The 17705-nt window shown below is 36.8% G+C and overlaps 1 long non-coding RNA gene across 1 annotated transcript in view; it reads right to left on the bottom strand.

Annotated features, from left to right (window-relative positions):
- The window catches only part of LOC122495719, a 112194-nt gene that overhangs the window by 24503 nt on the left and 69986 nt on the right, over positions 1-17705 (bottom strand). The window contains exon 3 of the long non-coding RNA XR_006300546.1: positions 6676-6758. This is a non-coding gene — a long non-coding RNA (uncharacterized LOC122495719). The remainder of the gene's footprint in view (positions 1-6675; positions 6759-17705) is intronic.

Raw genomic sequence — 17705 nt, forward strand, 5'->3', positions numbered from 1 at the left:
CTCCTAAAAGGTGTTTTAGCTTTCAAATTACAGAGAATACACCTTACTACAGGTGATTCTTGTTCCTAAGAATAATCCTGGTGAAATGGGAGGTGAATATTATAAAAATATCTATTTATTGAGAGAATCCTCTCCAGAAAAACCATATTCTGCAGCTTAGTGGCATCACAAAGATAAAATGTATATCAGAAGCTGAGCTAAAACACTTAACTATGTGCATAAAAGTAGAGAAAAAAGAGCAGAATAAAAAATTACAGGAAAAAGTAGGGACTGGTGTTCTCATGCCAGTTTAATTCTGCTGATCCTGACAGCCTTGCCCCAAAATGGCGTGGAAAGTGAAGATGTGTGGTTACACAGCACATGGATGAATGGGTGTTTCCCACCTCGCACAAGATCCACTTTTGGTCTGTAGTAAAAGATAGGGATGTGATTACCCAATCTTCTTTTGGGTTCTTGTTCTTGTTCTCTTCTTTCTCCTTTTTTTCTAGTCTTCTTCATTCTTAAATTCACATTTTCCCCATTCTCAACACTCATTTTAGTAAGATGATGACCAGAGTCACAATCTATTCTTTGATTTTTCTTTCTGAGCCTCGTCTCTTTTCTTACAATTTCATACCAGCAGCATTTTGGGAAAACCCAGAAATTAGGAAGGGAAGTGTTCTGCAATGCCCCAAGTGCCAACTAGCTGAATGGATTGGTAAATAATGAGGGTTGAGGAGAGAATCTGGGGGAGAGTGTCTGGATCTAGGCAGTATAAACCCCTGAGAGCTGCAACTCATTGGCAGTGTATTTCTCTATGTGTTTCAGAGAATCTAAAAATTCCATTTAGAATGAATAATTTGATTCCACACCTAGTGATCTCTATCCCCACAACTTTAGAAATAATACTTTGAAATTATCTAGATGGACATTCTGGTGGTTCTGGGGATAATGATATGTTCATAAGGTTAAGCATGGTTGAAGTTTTATGTAGTTCCACTGTTTGGACTTCTCTGGGGACTCTGCTGCTTCCTGAAGTTAGAGCTCGATTTAGCTCTTTTCCACCAATCTTAGCAGGCTATGGACAGACTGAACCCTCCTATGGGGTTGAAATCAATTGCTGCTGGATCTAATCAGGGTTTCTCCAGTGGATCATTCCAGCATGACAACAAGAGAAGCAAGCATTATTCCTCAGGGCAAAATTCGTTTTATTGCACTTCTAATATCACCAATTTTCATAAAAGGGAAAGACTGGAAGTAACTTGGATAATTTCTAGCTCCCAGGCACTGACAACATGATGTGTTAACTGTGGTTTAAAGTTTCATGGTGACATTTTATTTCCTAGTTTGAGGGAGGATAGGCTCTTTCAGTTATTTTTACAAGCTATTTAAAGTCTGGTCAAGTTTTCTGCTTCCACTACACCATAAGAGAGAAATTTTTAGATGTTGGTTATTGTCCAGTGTAAACCTAAATGTCACTGGAAGAACAAGGAAAAACCGTCATTGTGAAGGTTGATGTAGAAAAAGGGATATGGCTGTTGTATCTGATTTACCTGTTCTTCTGTCTAAGCTTTGATCCCTTTGCAGATCCCTTTCCTGTACATGGAGAACCTCTGTAACAGGGCAAAATGAAATTAAAATTAAATAGGGGGATCAAATTGGTTTTAAGAGAGCACCATGGTAGAATAAACAAGATGAAGCAAGAAGTAAGGTTAGCACTTGGAATGCATTTTAGAAATTGTGTGTACATCCTGAAGGAGAGGTGGTCCTTTCTTTTGGTATTACTTTTTTCCTTTTAGACATCAGGTACTCAGAATTGGATCACCAAGTCATGTGTGATTCACTTATGTATTTAATTATTTATGTGGTTATTTTTAGTAATGGAAGGAGCAGACGTGAACCTACCACTCACAAGTGCTTGACAAAAACAGGAGGCATACATTTGACTCTCAATTTCTGAACAGCCAAAGAAGAGAAAGGAATAGAATCAGTAACATGATTTGCAATGTTTATGAAATAATGATAAAGGAAGCCTGTTCCTCATTCTGACTCCCTGAAGAATTTTCTGCTGTTAGTCTTATAATGAGGGCATTATAAAATAAAATAAAACTACTCAGCAACATCACTAACAATACATTTCATAGAGTTTTATCCACTTTGGCACTGTTTGTTGCACTGAATGAGGTTAGGTGATGTTAGCCCATGCCTGAGTATACATGATCTGCCAACTTTATGTAGCTCAACCTGTAGCACAAAAAGTATTCAGAACTCTCTCTTAAGTTTTTTTTTCTTTTCTTTTTTTTTTTATGAAATTTATTGACAAATTGGTTTCCATACAACACCCAGTGCTCATCCCAAAAGGTCCCCTCCTCAATACCCATCACCCACCCTCTCCTCCCTCCCACCCCCCATCAACCCTCAGTTTGTTCTCAGTTTTTAACAGTCTCTTATGCTTTGGCTCTCTCCCATTCTAACTTCTTTTTTTTTTTTTTTCCTTCCCCTCCCCCATGGGTTCCTGTTCAGTTTCTCAGGATCCACATAAGAGTGAAAACATATGGTATCTGTCTTTCTCTGTATGGCTTATTTCACTTAGCATCACACTCTCCAGTTCCATCCACGTTGCTACAAAAGGCCATATTTCATTTTTTCTCATTGCCACGTAATATTCCATTGTGTATATAAACCACAATTTCTTTATCCATTCATCAGTTGATGGACATTTAGGCTCTTTCCATAAGTTGGCTATTGTTGAGAGTGCTGCTATGAACATTGGGGTACAAGTGGCCCTATGCATCAGTACTCCTGTATCCCTTGGATAAATTCCTAGCAGTGCTATTGCTGGGTCATAGGGTAGGTCTATTTTTAATTTTCTGAGGAACCTCCACACTGCTTTCCAGAGTGGCTGCACCAGTTTGCATTCCCACCAACAGTGCAAGAGGGTTCCCGTTTCTCCACATCCTCTCCAGCATCTATAGTCTCCTGATTTGTTCATTTTGGCCACTCTGACTGGCATGAGGTGATACCTGAGTGTGGTTTTGATTTGTATTTCTTTGATAAGGAGCGACGCTGAACATCTTTTCATGTGCCTGTTGGCCATCTGGATGTCTTCTTTAGAGAAGTGTCTATTCATGTTTTCTGCCCATTTCTTCACTGGGTTATTTGTTTTTTGGGTGTGGAGTTTGGTGAGCTCTTTATAGATTTTGGATCCTAGCCCTTTGTCCGATATGTCATTTGCAAATGTCTTTTCCCATTCCGTTGGTTGCCTTTTAGTTTTGTTGGTTGTTTCCTTTGCTGTGCAGAAGCTTTTTATCTTCATAAGGTCCCAGTAATTCACTTTTGCTTTTAACTCCCTTGCCTTTGGGGATGTGTCGAGTAAGAGATTGCTACGGCTGAGGTCAGAGAGGTCTTTTCCTGCTTTCTTCTCTAAGGTTTTGATGGTTTCCTGTCTCACATTTAGGTCCTTTATCCATTTTGAGTTTATTTTTGTGAATGGTGTGAGAAAGTGGTCTAGTTTCAACCTTCTGCATGTTGCTGTCCAGTTCTCCCAGCACCATTTGTTAAAGAGGCTGTCTTTTTTCCATTGGATGTTCTTTCCTGCTTTGTCAAAGATGAGTTGGCCATACGTTTGCGGGTCTAGTTCTGGGGTTTCTATTCTATTCCATTGGTCTATGTGTCTGTTTTTGTGCCAACATCTCTTAAGTTTTTTGAGTGAAAGATATATGCAACTCTCAGTGGCATTGAAATCAGCACAGTACCTGTCTGGTCCTAGACTTTCCCAATTTATAACCAAAAAAACAAAAGAAAAAAGAAAAAAGAAAAGGCTTGATTACCTGTACATCCCAACAAACCCAACCCATTGACAGAAAGTCTGAAATTTGGATGACCTTGCTTATATTCTTCTTCATTTATCCTTAAAATGCTGTTGCTTCATTTATTGAATAAATATTTAGAGTGCCTATTGTGTGCTAGGCACTGGTCATCAAGTGCTGATGATATAGTAGTGAACAAAAGACACAATTGTCCTGCCTTGATGGTGTGAGTGAGGGGAAAAGCAATTGTGAACTTAGAGGAGGCAATATGGGAACAGGCAGTATAGAGCCTGCTAGGAGATATGAGGGACTTTGAATTATACTCTGAGCAAGATGTACAGCTATTGGAAGGGTTTGAGCAGAATGACAAGATCTTGTTTAAAGTGACTCAATCTGGGGAAGAACTAGACCAGTTCAGTGAAATGATCCAAGACAGATTAAAAATAAAAAAGAACAATTCCCAGTTTCTTTCTCCTAGATTGCTTTTGCATAGAACATTTTTTAAATTTTTAATGTTTATTTATTTTTGAGAGACAGAGAGACAGAGTGCAAGCGAGGGAGGGGCAGAGACAGAGAGAGAGAGAGAGAGAGAGAGAGAGAGAGAGAGAATCCAAAGCAGGCTCCAGGCTCTGAGCTGTCAGCACAGCCTGACACGAGGCTCAAACCCATGAACTATGGGGTTATGACCTGAGCCAAAGTTGGATGCTTAACTGACTGAGCCACCCAGGTGCCCCTCTCTATTAGAACTTCTAACACTTGTCCTTCTTTCACACTCTCGGCTGATGCTTACTTCCTATTTCACAGAGAAACCACCAACTCTGTGCTTTCTCACTACCACTTCCATCTTTCAGTCCTCAGTATCCTTGCCCATTTACTCTGCCTTTCTTTTGGTCACAACTCGTGAAGTGTTTATACTCTCTTTACTAATCCAACAGTCCCATCTCCCGTCAACTACTCAAGGACATCATTCCAGAATTTGTCTCTTCTCTCTATTGCATCATAATTCTTCATTTCTTTTTAGCATCATTCCCTTAAGGATATAAATATGCTTATACTGTTCCAGTATTACGAAAATCCTCTCTTGACCCCAATCTACCATCCAGCTTTAGCCCTGTTTCCCTACTCCCCTTTATAGCAAAGATCATATAAAGAATGATTAATTCCTCTCCTTTGTCCTCTTTAAGATCCCTTACTTGGGTTTTCACCCCTGCCACTCCACCAAAATTGCTGTTGAGAAATCAGTAGTGACTTTCATGTTGCTAAATCTAATGATCAAATTTCAGTTCTCAATAGTCTTAGTCTGTCAGCAGCAGGGGACACATCTTGACTTCTGGCACAGCCACTGTCTTGGTTTTCCTCCGTTTCTGTTTTCCTTATTGGTTTCTCCTTAACTCCCACTAAATATGGGGCTCAGTCCATGGACCTTTTTACCTCTCTGACTATACTACTGCTTTGGTGATTGACCACTTCCAGTCTCAAGACTTTAGATACTATCTATACGATAACGATTCCAAAATTTATACCCTACTTCTAAACTATCATATTCATTCTAGACAACCTATTTTCAGTTAGGTATCTGACACTCTTCTCAAACATATCAAGCCCAAAAGCTGACTCCTGATCTTTTCTCCTGATCTGCTCCTCCTGCATTCCTCCCCATCTTTTGTAAACAGCAACTGACTTCTTTCAGTTACTGATCCCAAACCTTGGGAGTCTCTCACACACTCTGCCTGCAATTCAATAGCAAATCCATTGTTTTTATTTTCAAAATATCACCACCTTCTAAACATATCTAGAGTCTAGACATGTTAATAATTTTCACTCTTCCACCTCTATCACTTGAGTTTAGTCTTCCATCATATTTTGAATAGATTATTGCAACAGCCACTTAACTGGTCTAACTGGTTCTGTCCCTTTAGTCTAGTCTCAACCCCATGGCCAGAATGATCCTTAATCAGATCATACTGTCCTTCTATTCAAAATCCTCTGGTGGTTTCTCATCTCATTTAAAGTAAAAGCCAAAAAATCCTCAGTGGCTTAAAAGGCCTGATGCAATCCACCAACAGTTTAAAAGTCTGACAATATTGAGTATTGGTGAAATTACGGAACACCGAGTGGTTTTATTGATTTTTAAATTTAATTAAATTTCCTTTTTTGTTTTGAGAACAATGTGGCAATATCTAATGAAGTTGAAAATGCACAATCTGACAGGATTCTGCTTCTATGTTTATACCTAAAAAAAAAATTCCATATGTGAAAAGAAAGTGACATATATAAAAGGTGGATAAATAAATCTTTTTTATACAATAGAACATTACTAAGCAATAGAAGTCAATAAATGAAAGCTACGTGTGCCAATATGGAGGGTCACAAAGAAGCCTTCATTCGTATTAATGTTTTGCTTCCAAACAGGGAAGTGGGTTCACAGGTGTTTATTATGTTAGTCCTTACAGCTTTTGTATATCTGAAGTATGTCATAAGTTTTAAAGGAGGTAAGTGGGAAATCTGTAGAATGTGGGAACAGTTTAGAGAGAGAGTTTGCTGGGGGAGGGGCATGGAATGACACAGGGATGAACCTATACAGTCATGCCATGGGGCTGAGGAACTTAATTTCTATCCCCTTCCTCTTGATCCTTCACCTCCTGCAGTTGTCTTTGTTCATGTTACCATCTTCTCAATAGCCTCCTGTTTGTTCTTCCTCACTAGGGTCTTATTCCCCAGAATTCATTTTTTATAGTTTTGTGTGGTTTATATAAACCCAAATATGACCATGTCCATCCGTCTACTTGTAAATCTTTAGAAAACTCTTCATTAATTATAGCGAATATAGTAAATTTCTTAATATGATATAGAGGTTACTCTGTAAAGTGGACCCAAGCATCCTTACCAATATCTGTTCCCAAATATTCCTGTTCACAGCTCTGTATTCTTGTTCATAGCCCTCTCTAGGGAATCATCCTTTTCTCGCATCTGGAAAACACCAACATGAGACACAGTTTATGTGACTTCTTTCTAGCTTGTCTGGAAGTTGCAAGTCCTTCCTTTTTCTGCATTTGTATAGAATTTTGTACCTACCTCTATTATGGCAGTCATATTGTGTAGGATTTTTTTTAGGTAGCTATATTTCTGTTTCCCTTAATATGAGTTCCTGAAAGTCAGAGACCATGGTTTTTGTTGCTGTTTCATTTGCTTATTTTTTCCAAGGGGATTCTAATTGGTTCTCTTTAAAATTTTTTAAGTGTATCTATTTGAGTGAAAGAGAGAGAGAGAGAACATGAGCAGGGGAAGAGCTGAGAGAGAGAGGGAAATCCCAAGCAGGGTCCCCACTGTCAGTACAGAACTGATGCAGGGCTGGAACCCGTGAACCAAACCATGAGATCATGACCTGAGCTGAAATCAAGAGTTGGATGCTTAACTGACTGAGCCAACCAGGTGCCCCATGCTTAATACATATGTAAAGGGTGCTAAATAATTATTTGTACAATCAGTGAAAGGATGAGTGGAGGCTGTATTTAGCAATGTTATAGGTGATAAGAATAGATCAGATGAAATACAAACTAATTTTCAAGTTCTTAGCCATCTGGTTGCCTCTTCTCATTAATTAAAATGTTATTTCAGCTTACACACATCTTCAGTGCTTACTGACCAGTTTTAAGAAAGACGAAGTTGCAGGCAGTATTGTGTTCACATTAGCTAAGAGTAGTCAAGAGTTGGGCTGGTCACATTGCTAGGGTAATTCAAAACTATTATACTGATGGGATACCAGAATATTTGAGTTTATTTTTGAAAGTCTTAGCTAACATAACATTAGCTTTTTTTCTGAAAATATAGCTCCCTCCCACATTCTCAAGATTTGAGCTGATAAGACATGGAGATTTACGGTGTCCTTGTAGGGCCACACTACAGTGAATGAGAACTCTATCAGGACTCTGACATCTGCACAGGAAAATCTGCTCTCTTTAGTTTTAAATGTTCTAATATCAAATTATTTTACAATTTGGAGGAAAATGCTACTGCTTCTCTGTTGCTTCCCAAGACAATTGAATGTGATAATTTACATTTTTGAAAACATATCAGTTTGTTATTTACTCAAAACTGGACAAATTCCACATTTTAGAAATGACTAGCTATTATTGAAGTTCCAACTTCCAAGGAGCTTGAATATTAAGAATTTGTCTTAAAAACCAAACCCACAAAGGACTCCAGAAATTGTAAATCATTCTTCAATTGTCAACCACCAAGGCACTTCAATTTAAAAAAGAATCAAGAGACCTGCCAGTTATTTGAGTCTAAGTGTCTTAACCCAGTTTCAGACTGAGGACAAAGCACACTGAAGATGCAAAAAAATGCAACAGCACTAACTTTTTTTTTTTTCCGGGAAGCTCTTTTATACATTCTCTAAGAAACAAGTATAAAACTGAGGTATTAGTCATTCCTGATAGAGGTGAGAGGGAAGCTGATGATGTGAACAGAACTGAAGGAAAGTTGTCTAGGTAATCAAAATACCAGACTTCCATTTAGACCCCTGAATAGTTTCCCAAAAATTTTTGAGGTGGTTAAGTCCATCTTCTGCATTATTTCTCAAACACATTAGGATATTGTTACCATGTGTGTTTTCGTTTTTGTTACTGTTTTTATAATTTTCCCTAATTGAATGAAAAATGAGGGTATGAAGAAAAGCATGGGGGTTGTCTATTCTTTTTCTATTTTAACCCCACACACTAAGCACAGACTTGCCCCATGCTGATTCCTGTAACACTTTGTAGGAGGCCCTGATCCGGCAATCATTCCTTTCAACTTCCAGACAACTGCCAGCCATACTATTGGATGGGGAAAATGCGGGTTTGTGAAACTGCAAATCGAGTGTTTGGGCTACATGATCTTATAGTTCTGCCTATCAAAGTCCCAGGCAAAGCAAAATTCAACAAATCAGTAATCATCAGACCTCCAGCATTATTCTCATTATTTTCAGATTTTTTTTCCCTTTATCCTTTTAAAATTTTTCCCAAAATATCACTTGAGTGAAGTGGGAATTATATGATCTTGCTATAATTTCCAGCTTTACAAATGACCATTACCTCATGGTGAATGGTACAGGTTACTAAATGCAATTTGTCGTAAATTTCAATGCTCCTATTTGAAAGATTGGCTTATAAGATTAAGACCTTTTCTTAATAATTTCCAACTAGTAGTAGTTGCTTCTAAACAAGTGAATTTGAGTACTTGAGAAGGATAAAGGGAAAATGAGTTCCTCACTAGAAACACATTTGTACTTGTTTGGATTTCTTGCCAGATAGATGGTTGTTAAAATTTTTGTTTTATTAAATTTTTTTTCAAGCTGTATTGCAGACACTAATTGTAGAACACTTGTTCTCTTAACAAAGGTAGAAAGAATTAAAAGGCTTATCCAAATGTTCCAGACATGTTAGTGGTGGGGAAAGAATCAAAAGCCAATATTCCAATGTTTCCCTATCTATTTGCTTCTCTTCCGCACCACATTCATAACTTGTTATAAATAAATTTCTATTTCTAATATCCATCTCAAGGCTGTCTTTGTATTTTTATTCCTAGATAGCTACCCAATATTTATTTTATTTGAAGGCTATTTTAACCACTCTTGATTATGTTTTTTTTCCAAAAATGATTTTCCCTGGTGACAACTGAAACTCAAATGATGAGAACAACAAAAGAGATTTTAAGAATTTTTCCAGAACCAGGGTCACTGGTGACATTTCCATAAATCACACACAATCTCAACACAGACCATCTTACGGAGAAGACTTACTCTAATAAGCTTAATATACAGAGGTTAAAATAGCCTCGTTGTATTTATCTTTCACTGTGCAGCTTACCAAAACCAAATTTCTGTCATCAACAATTATTAATCATCCATATGCCCTGCAGAGAATTTTAATAAAGCATATTATGAACCTGAGGCTAGGTTGATGCGGGAAGGACACAAATGTGGTCCAAATTTATAAAAGGAGATGGGGGTCCCTATTACTCCACCACATCTGTTTGCCATATGTTCATAAATCACACCAATGTTTTGAACATTTCTCCTAGCACCTTCCTGTCACTCTGGTTTTATAGTTCATAATTTTACCCCTCCTACCCACATACACAAAAAAATTCTCTTTATTATATTTCATGATATATTTCAGGATAACATATGACCAAGTATTGGGCCAAATCACCGTGGCTAGTGCCCAGTGACACTCCAGTTTCTTGAGATTTGGTCACAACAGGCAAAAGCAGGAGCAACACTTCTTGTTTATTCTAAAGAAGCAGAGAAATAATATGAAGACACCAATTACCACTGCCAAACCAAAAAGAGGGCTGCATTTTGAGTCTGAATTTATGAAATACAGTTGTGAAGAAGAAAGCTGCCAACTTAGGAAAAAATGTTTTTCCTTGCAAATAGGACCCTCGGAAATACTATGCACACCACTTTAAGTTTGTTCTTATTTCAGTTTTCCTGTGATGCTCGTGCATATCTGCATGTGGTACAGTGCTTGTCCTCTAGAAATCTCTGTCAACCATGACATGTGAAGACAGAGCAAGAGCAACAGGACTCAAACTGCATTTTTAGGACAGCCTATGTGACCTGTTGGTTTATTTAATGTAAAAATGTAGGTAAGCAGAAGGTATGGAGGCAGTCAAATTATCTATGTGGTACCACATAGATGAAACTGCGTTTCTCTGGTTGTTATGGCTGACTGGCCTCCCCTCCTGTTGCTCCAGGTAGTACTACCGAATAGAATATAGCAACCACAAAACCATGCATATCCATATTTCAGCTTGAAAAACAAAACAAAACAAACAAAAACACCCACATGGTGCCAGAAATAGAGGTAATCTGAAGCCCAAGCAATGAATGGAAGCTAAAGCCAGATGGGCCATGAGGCTACTGGCCCTGGATGTTCTAAGTCACTGAGGTTTTAATTTGAGCATAGAGAGTTGGGAAAGAAGACAGAATTTAAGTTTGCTGACCTGGGGGCATGGAAGGCTATAGTTGCACTCTCAGCATAAAACCAAGGACCTGGAAGGGACTAGATAAGTTCTTTCCACTGGACTGGGAATTTGTCAAAAAAAAAAAAAAAAATGGTCTGCCTGTCCTAGGTCATGGTTGAAAACTAATCATCTGGGAGAAATCTAAACTGATACTATGTGGGGATAGAGGGTTGAATTCACATATTACACTTGGTAAAATAATATTAAGTTATGAAATTATTGTAAAAACTGGTTGAGAGATCATGGGACTGGCAGAGGTAGACATAAAACTACCCACAATAATGATTTCACAACCCTGAATCATGACACATCCTTTGAAAACAATTTAATCTGAACACAGATTCTGACTAAAATTTGAAGCACTCAAGGAAACAGATTTCCATGTGATCCAGGAGTCTCAACAAACAGGAGAATTCACATGTTAAAAGCAATAGAAAATGCAAACAGTGTGAAAATAAATTTGCTTCAAATGTTTATATATATAGACAAGGAAGAAATAAAAATTATAAGGGCAGTATCTCCTAAAAGAGAAGCAGTTTTGAAAAAGAGTAAAGTGGAAATCTTAGAAATGAAAAATGTAATAATTGAAGGGAAAAGCTCAGTATATGAACTATTGGATGTACTAAACATGGATAAAGAGGAAATTGGTAAATTTGAAGACAGATCTGAAAGTTCATCTAAGTGCAGTGGGATAGATTTATAGATATATAAATAAATATGGAGTTAAGTAACATGGCACCTAATATACCATATGCATGGTATTCCTCAATTAACTAATTATGAGCTCATTGATAAATAAGTTGTGTTACAAATTTAAAAAGCGCACAGGAGTATGAAATGAGACTCTCTGACACATGTCTAATAAATCTAATAGATATTCTCTCCAGAATAAGAGATTGGGAGAGAAGCAATCTGAAAATGAAAGAAACCATGAATCTTTGTACTCAAGGAGCAGATAGTTCTGAGCAGGGTAACCAAAAAAATCCATTCTTGGACACAGTATGGTGAAACTTTAGAACGTCAAAGACTAGAATTTTTAAATTAAGAAGAAAAACATTTTAATATTACAAAGGCTGAGACAGGTTATATTTACAGATCCTTACTAAAATATTACCAAAAATATATTTCAGCAAGAAGGAAATTGAATTTAGAAGGAAACGGTGTGGTGAAATAACCAATGATAAGCAAACAAAAACTCAAAGCACGTTGATAAATCTAGGTTTAGATGTTTAAAGTGTGTATGGTGGGGTGGGCACCTAGCTGGCTCAGTTGGTAGAGCATGTGACCCTTGATCTCCGGGTTGTGAGTTTGAACCTCACATTGATTGTAGAGATTACTTAAAAAATAAAATAGGGGCACCTGGGTGGCTCAGTTGGTTGAGCATCCGATTTTTGGTTTCAGCTCAGGTCATGAGATTGAGTCCCATGTTGGGCTCTGTGCTGAGTGTGGAGCCTGCTTGGGATTCTCTCTCTCTCTCTCTCTCTCTCTCTCTCTCTCTCAAAATAAATGAATAAATATTTTAAAAATTTTAAAAATAAGAAATAAAGTGTGTGTGTGTGTGTGTGTGTGTGTGCATGTACAACATTAAAATAAACTAAAAACAGGGTTACCTGGGTGGCTCAGTCGGTTAAGCATCCAACTTGTGATTTGTGGCTCAGGTCGTGATCTAGCAGTTTGTGAGATCAAGCTCCTCATCAGGTTCTGCAATGACAGTGTGGAGCCTGCTTGGGATTCTCTCACTCCCTCTCTCTCTGCCCCTCCTTCACTCGTGTTTCCTCTCTCTCTTTCTTTCTCTCTCTTTGTCTCTCTCTCAAAAACACATAAACATTTTAAAAAATAAAATAGAAATAACATACATATGTTATGTGGGATGGTAGAAAACATTTTAAGATCCTTGTCTTATTTCAAGAGGATAGAATTAGTGATTCACCTCAAAACCTATTTGGTTAAGTATGTATTACTATTTAATAGTTAACTACTAGAAGAATAGAACTAGAATGTATAAATTACAAACTTACAAGAGATATCTTTAAAAGAGTGAATTGAGGATGGGACTAAACTCAGCCAATACAGTAGATGAAACAGCCACTTACCAGTTTTTTTTTACATTGGTTTTTATAATTTAAAAAACACATTGATATAAACAAAATAGTATCTGCATTTCCAGGAATTATGATGAAAATGAATCTAGAAAATTACATATAGGATGTCTTTGAATGTTAAATGAGCTAATACACTTACAACAAGATAAATACACGAGAAGAAACAAAGTGAAAGAGTTTGATAAATAATTGGAATTATTATAGTGTTTAAACATTAAAAAGTTTGAACTTCCAAAGTTAATCAGGAGAAGAATCCTGCATCTTCTTTGATATGAATGTTCTATGTGATTACAAATTAACATTCTAAATTTACAGGTAATTTGGCTATTTTTAGCAGGAGCCAGAAAACTAAAAAAACAAAACACTTCTCATTTATTACATAGAAATAATAATGATATCTAGTGCAGTGAGAGAAAAGGATAAACAAAAAGTCTTTCAATAGAATGTGAAGGGATTGTAGATTCATTTGAAAGTTAGTACCACTTTCCAGATGGTGGGGGAAATTTAGCATTGAGACTATGCTAGAAAAACATTGAACATCTTCCACTTCCAAAAGTGCTGTCTTTATTCTTAGAAATCTTAAAGAACTATTATATATAATTGCTATGAAAATTTTCATATTCTACTTTGTTTAATAATCTCCTGAGGAGTTATATTTTTTCTTCTGGATCTTATGAATTTGAAGGCTTAAATAATGTCACTCATTATTGGCTTTACCAACAGAATTACCATGTACTTTGTACATAGTTAAAACTCATGAAAATTGGTTTGTGGATAAAAAGAATTCTTCCAAAACTAACTGACATTTGTGAAAAGCGCTGCTTAAATTCAGCAGCACATTTCCCCCTTGTCATAGAAAAAGACAACCATTCTCTTTACCCTCTCTTTTCACCCCACCAGATAGAGCTTAGACAGAAACCAAGAGTAAGATTTATCAAGGAATGTATGCTTCCAATTTTTTAAGTTAAAAGCCTTCAGGTGCTTCAGGAGTAGATCCTTCTGAAGGGAACATCAAAAATCCTTAGTTTTGAAGATACCAGACACATAATGTCACAATACCCCATTACTCAGTCATGAAACTGACTCCTTTGTTCTTCATTCAAGAAGTATGTTACTTACAGTAGACACCAGAATCAAGAATTTTAATGGACCCAGTTTCTCTCCAATCACCTATTCTATGTAAAAAAAAAAGACAACAGATGTAGAATATTCAGTGATGCATATTCTTATGGAGTTACTTCCATCTTCTCTCTCCCATCCCCAGACTGCTTCTGTACATCTCTCATTACCATGCAGCAAAGGAATGCATTCCAAATCATTGTCTAAATATTATTATCCATGAAGTCAAAGACAGCTTTATTTTGAAGAGGGCTTAAAACTGTACCTTACTATAGGTATAAAACTCCTTAAGTGCCAGATGGTTTCATTTCAACATTAAGTTTCTGATCTTCCCATGACACTTGCCAGAAGAAAGTTTGGGACACCTCTTCACATGTTTCTTAAAGTAGCCTCTTGATACTAAGGAAGCCTCTCCAGATGTAACCCAGTAAAGATAATACCTTGCAAACCATAAATAAAATGGCCTGGACTAAACTCACATCAGGAGAATGCCAGTCTGTAAGGTTTTCTTTTTTTCCCCTTCAGTAAAACTCAACAAATAAGACAGTGTGGATATGAAGGTATAGGGTATAGTTCTTAATCTGCTTGCACATTAGAATATTCCCAAATCAACTGAATATGAATTTCTAAGGAAGGATGGTCAAGACATTGGTAGTGTTTCTTAATTTTTTGAAGTTTATTCATTTATTTTTGAGAGAGAGAGAGAGAGAGAGAGAGAGAGAGAGCATGAGTGGGGGAGGGGCAGAGAGAGAGAGGGAGAGAGAGGATCCCAAGCAGGCTTTTCACTGTCAGCGCTGAGCCTGATGGAGGGCTCAAACACATGACCTGTGAGATCATGATCTGAGCTGAAATCAAGAGTCGGACACTTAACCAACTGAGCCACCCAGGTGCTCTAAGACATTGTTTTTTTGTTTTGTTTTGTTTTTTTTTTTTTAAAGCTCTTCTGGTGTTTCTAATGATCAACCAGACTGAGAATGAGTGCTATGGGTCCTACTAGCAAGATGATCATGTTTTTTTCTCTAAAACAAAAAAGCTATATATGCTTATTGTTTTTACAAAGATAGTTATAAATAAGCAAAAAAAAAAATGAGGAAAAAACTCACGTGCAATCATGATTTCTAGAGATAACTATTATTAAAACCTTGGCCTTTTTCTTCCAAATTCTTTACTTTGTAGGCCTATATGAAAACATGCATGAATACATTAATACATTTGCTTTTGAGAAAGCTAATTTATGAGAGAGATTTAATTTGGAGAAACTTGGAGCTTTCATACATTGATGGCAGAAAATGTAAAATGGTGCAGCTCCTTTGGAAAACAATGTAGCAGTCCCTTAAAAAGTTAAACACGGAATTAGTATATGATGTAGTGATTCCAATTTTAAGTATCTAACCCAAGAAAAATTAGAGTATATGCCCCCACAAAAACATGCATAAAAATGTTCCAAGAAGCATTATTCAAATAGCCAAAAAACTAAAATAACCCAAATGTCCATCAACTTATGAAATAATAAATAAAATGTGATATTTATAACATGCAATATTATTCATCAATAAAATGAAATTAAGTACTAATACATGCTACTACATGAATGAGCTTTGAAAACGTTATGCTAAGTGAAGGAAACCAGTCACAAAAGGCCACATACTGTATGATTCCATTCACATAAAATGTGCAGAGTAAGAAAATTTACAGAGACAGAAAGTGGACTTAGGTGGGGCAGGTGTGGGTGGGGAACGAAGACTGATCTGTAAAGGATATGGGACTTTTTTATTGAGGATGAAAGTATTCTAAAGTTAGAGTGTGGTGATGGTTGAACAAAACTGTGAAAATGCTAAAAACTAAAATACATTGAATTGTACACCTTAAATGGATGAATTATATGATATGTGGAGTAATCTACAAAAGCTGTACTAAAAATGCATAGAAATCCAGAGTCCTTATTTCACATCTTAATGTTCTCACATTGATTATTCACTACCTCTTTTTTTTTTTTTTTTTTTTTTATGTCTTTGAACACAGAGCCCATCGCAGGGTTCCATCTCTCAAGCTGTGAGATCATGACTGAGTTGAAATCAAGAGTCAGACGCTTAACCAACTGAGCCCCTGAGGCACCCCTCATTACCTCTTTTTAAACGGATTTACCCCCATTAGTTACTTCCTTTCTTCCTTCTTCCAATGGCTCTTTTATAAGAGGCTTATGGGAAACTCTTTACCATCTCCTCTAGGAAAAAATAAAGAATTTTCATTTAAAAGAAGTTTCCATATTACAAATCTCAATGTCACTAGAGGCTCAACCTCAAACCCGTGGCAAAAGGTAAATTTGAGTGAATTCTGTGTCACTAAGAGATGCTGTCAACATTCCTTAAATATTAAAATAAGCTTCTTCAGAATTTGAATTCTTGGAACAAAGCTCTTACCTAGTCAAGTTTCTGGTTTGTCCTTTTTACTATCTGCTGAAAAACACACCTTAAAATAGCTCCATGTATTCTGAAAAAAGTTCTCATTTTAAAATTCTGTTCTCATGACCTACCGTCCTAAGAAATAGAATTATAAGGGCACCTGGGTGGCTCAGTCAGTCAAGCGTCTGACTTTGTCCAGGTCATGATCTCACAGTTGGTGAGTTCAAGCACCACATCAGGCTCTGGCTGACAGCTCAGAGCCTGGAGCCTGTCTTAGGATTCTGTGTCTCCCTCTCTCTCTGTGTCCCTCCCCTGCTCGCACACACACTCTCTCTCTCTCAAAAATAAATAAAAACATTAAAAAAAAAAGAAATACATTTATATAATCACTTAGATTGCAATGGGTTGAGAGGTGCAAAAGAGGAAGTCTGGGGCTGCTAAGGGTGCTATGAGAAGTTAAATAATTGAGTAGGGTTTTGTATTGATAAGGAGGGACATAATGGCAAATGCCTCCTTTACTGGCTGCATGCTGTGGTTAACTTGATTAAAAACAAGTTTGGAGTCAGCTTGAGCTTCAGGGTTGTACTAAACTGGTCAAACTCAATTGTTACTTGAAATTGCACTTGGACACTTGAAAACAGCAATTTGGGGAATTTTTCCCCTCCTTTTTTGCTTTCAAGTGGTACAAAATAATGTGAAATTTTCTGGCCAATCATTGGCTGATTGAGTATGTATAGTAAGAAGTCAACCACTAGCTAACCTCCCAGGGCAGACATCCCAGAACTGGTGGGTACATTCCCTTAGAATTAAAGTACCAGTCGGAGGCCTCTTAAAAGGGGGCAAAGGGTGCTTTAATCTTAACAAACCCCCAAAACATTTCCCATCATTTTTAGATTTGAAGTGATTGAAAAGAAACTTGGAACAAAAGGTAACTTAAAAGAAGTTTTACAGTCTATATTAAAATAGAGGAATCAGTATCAAAGTTATATTCATGGTCCATTCAAGAAGAGTCTTCTGTATAGAAAATGGTATAAAAAATAAATAGTATATTATAATATAACCATCCTGTGGCATAAACTGTCTTTGTCTCCCACAAAGGTTTATGTCCTCAACTCTGAATGTGTCCTTTTTTTTTTTTTAAGGGCCATAAATACTGGTCCTTGCCATAATGTAATGTTACAAGTTGGTGGTCTTCAACCTTTAATCAATTTTACTTTTTAGAACAATTTTTGGTTTACAAAAAATTTGAACAGAAAGTACAAGGAATTCCCATATACCTC

The sequence above is a fragment of the Prionailurus bengalensis genome, chromosome F2 (assembly GCF_016509475.1).
Source record: "Prionailurus bengalensis isolate Pbe53 chromosome F2, Fcat_Pben_1.1_paternal_pri, whole genome shotgun sequence".
NCBI classification, from domain to species: domain Eukaryota; kingdom Metazoa; phylum Chordata; class Mammalia; order Carnivora; family Felidae; genus Prionailurus; species Prionailurus bengalensis.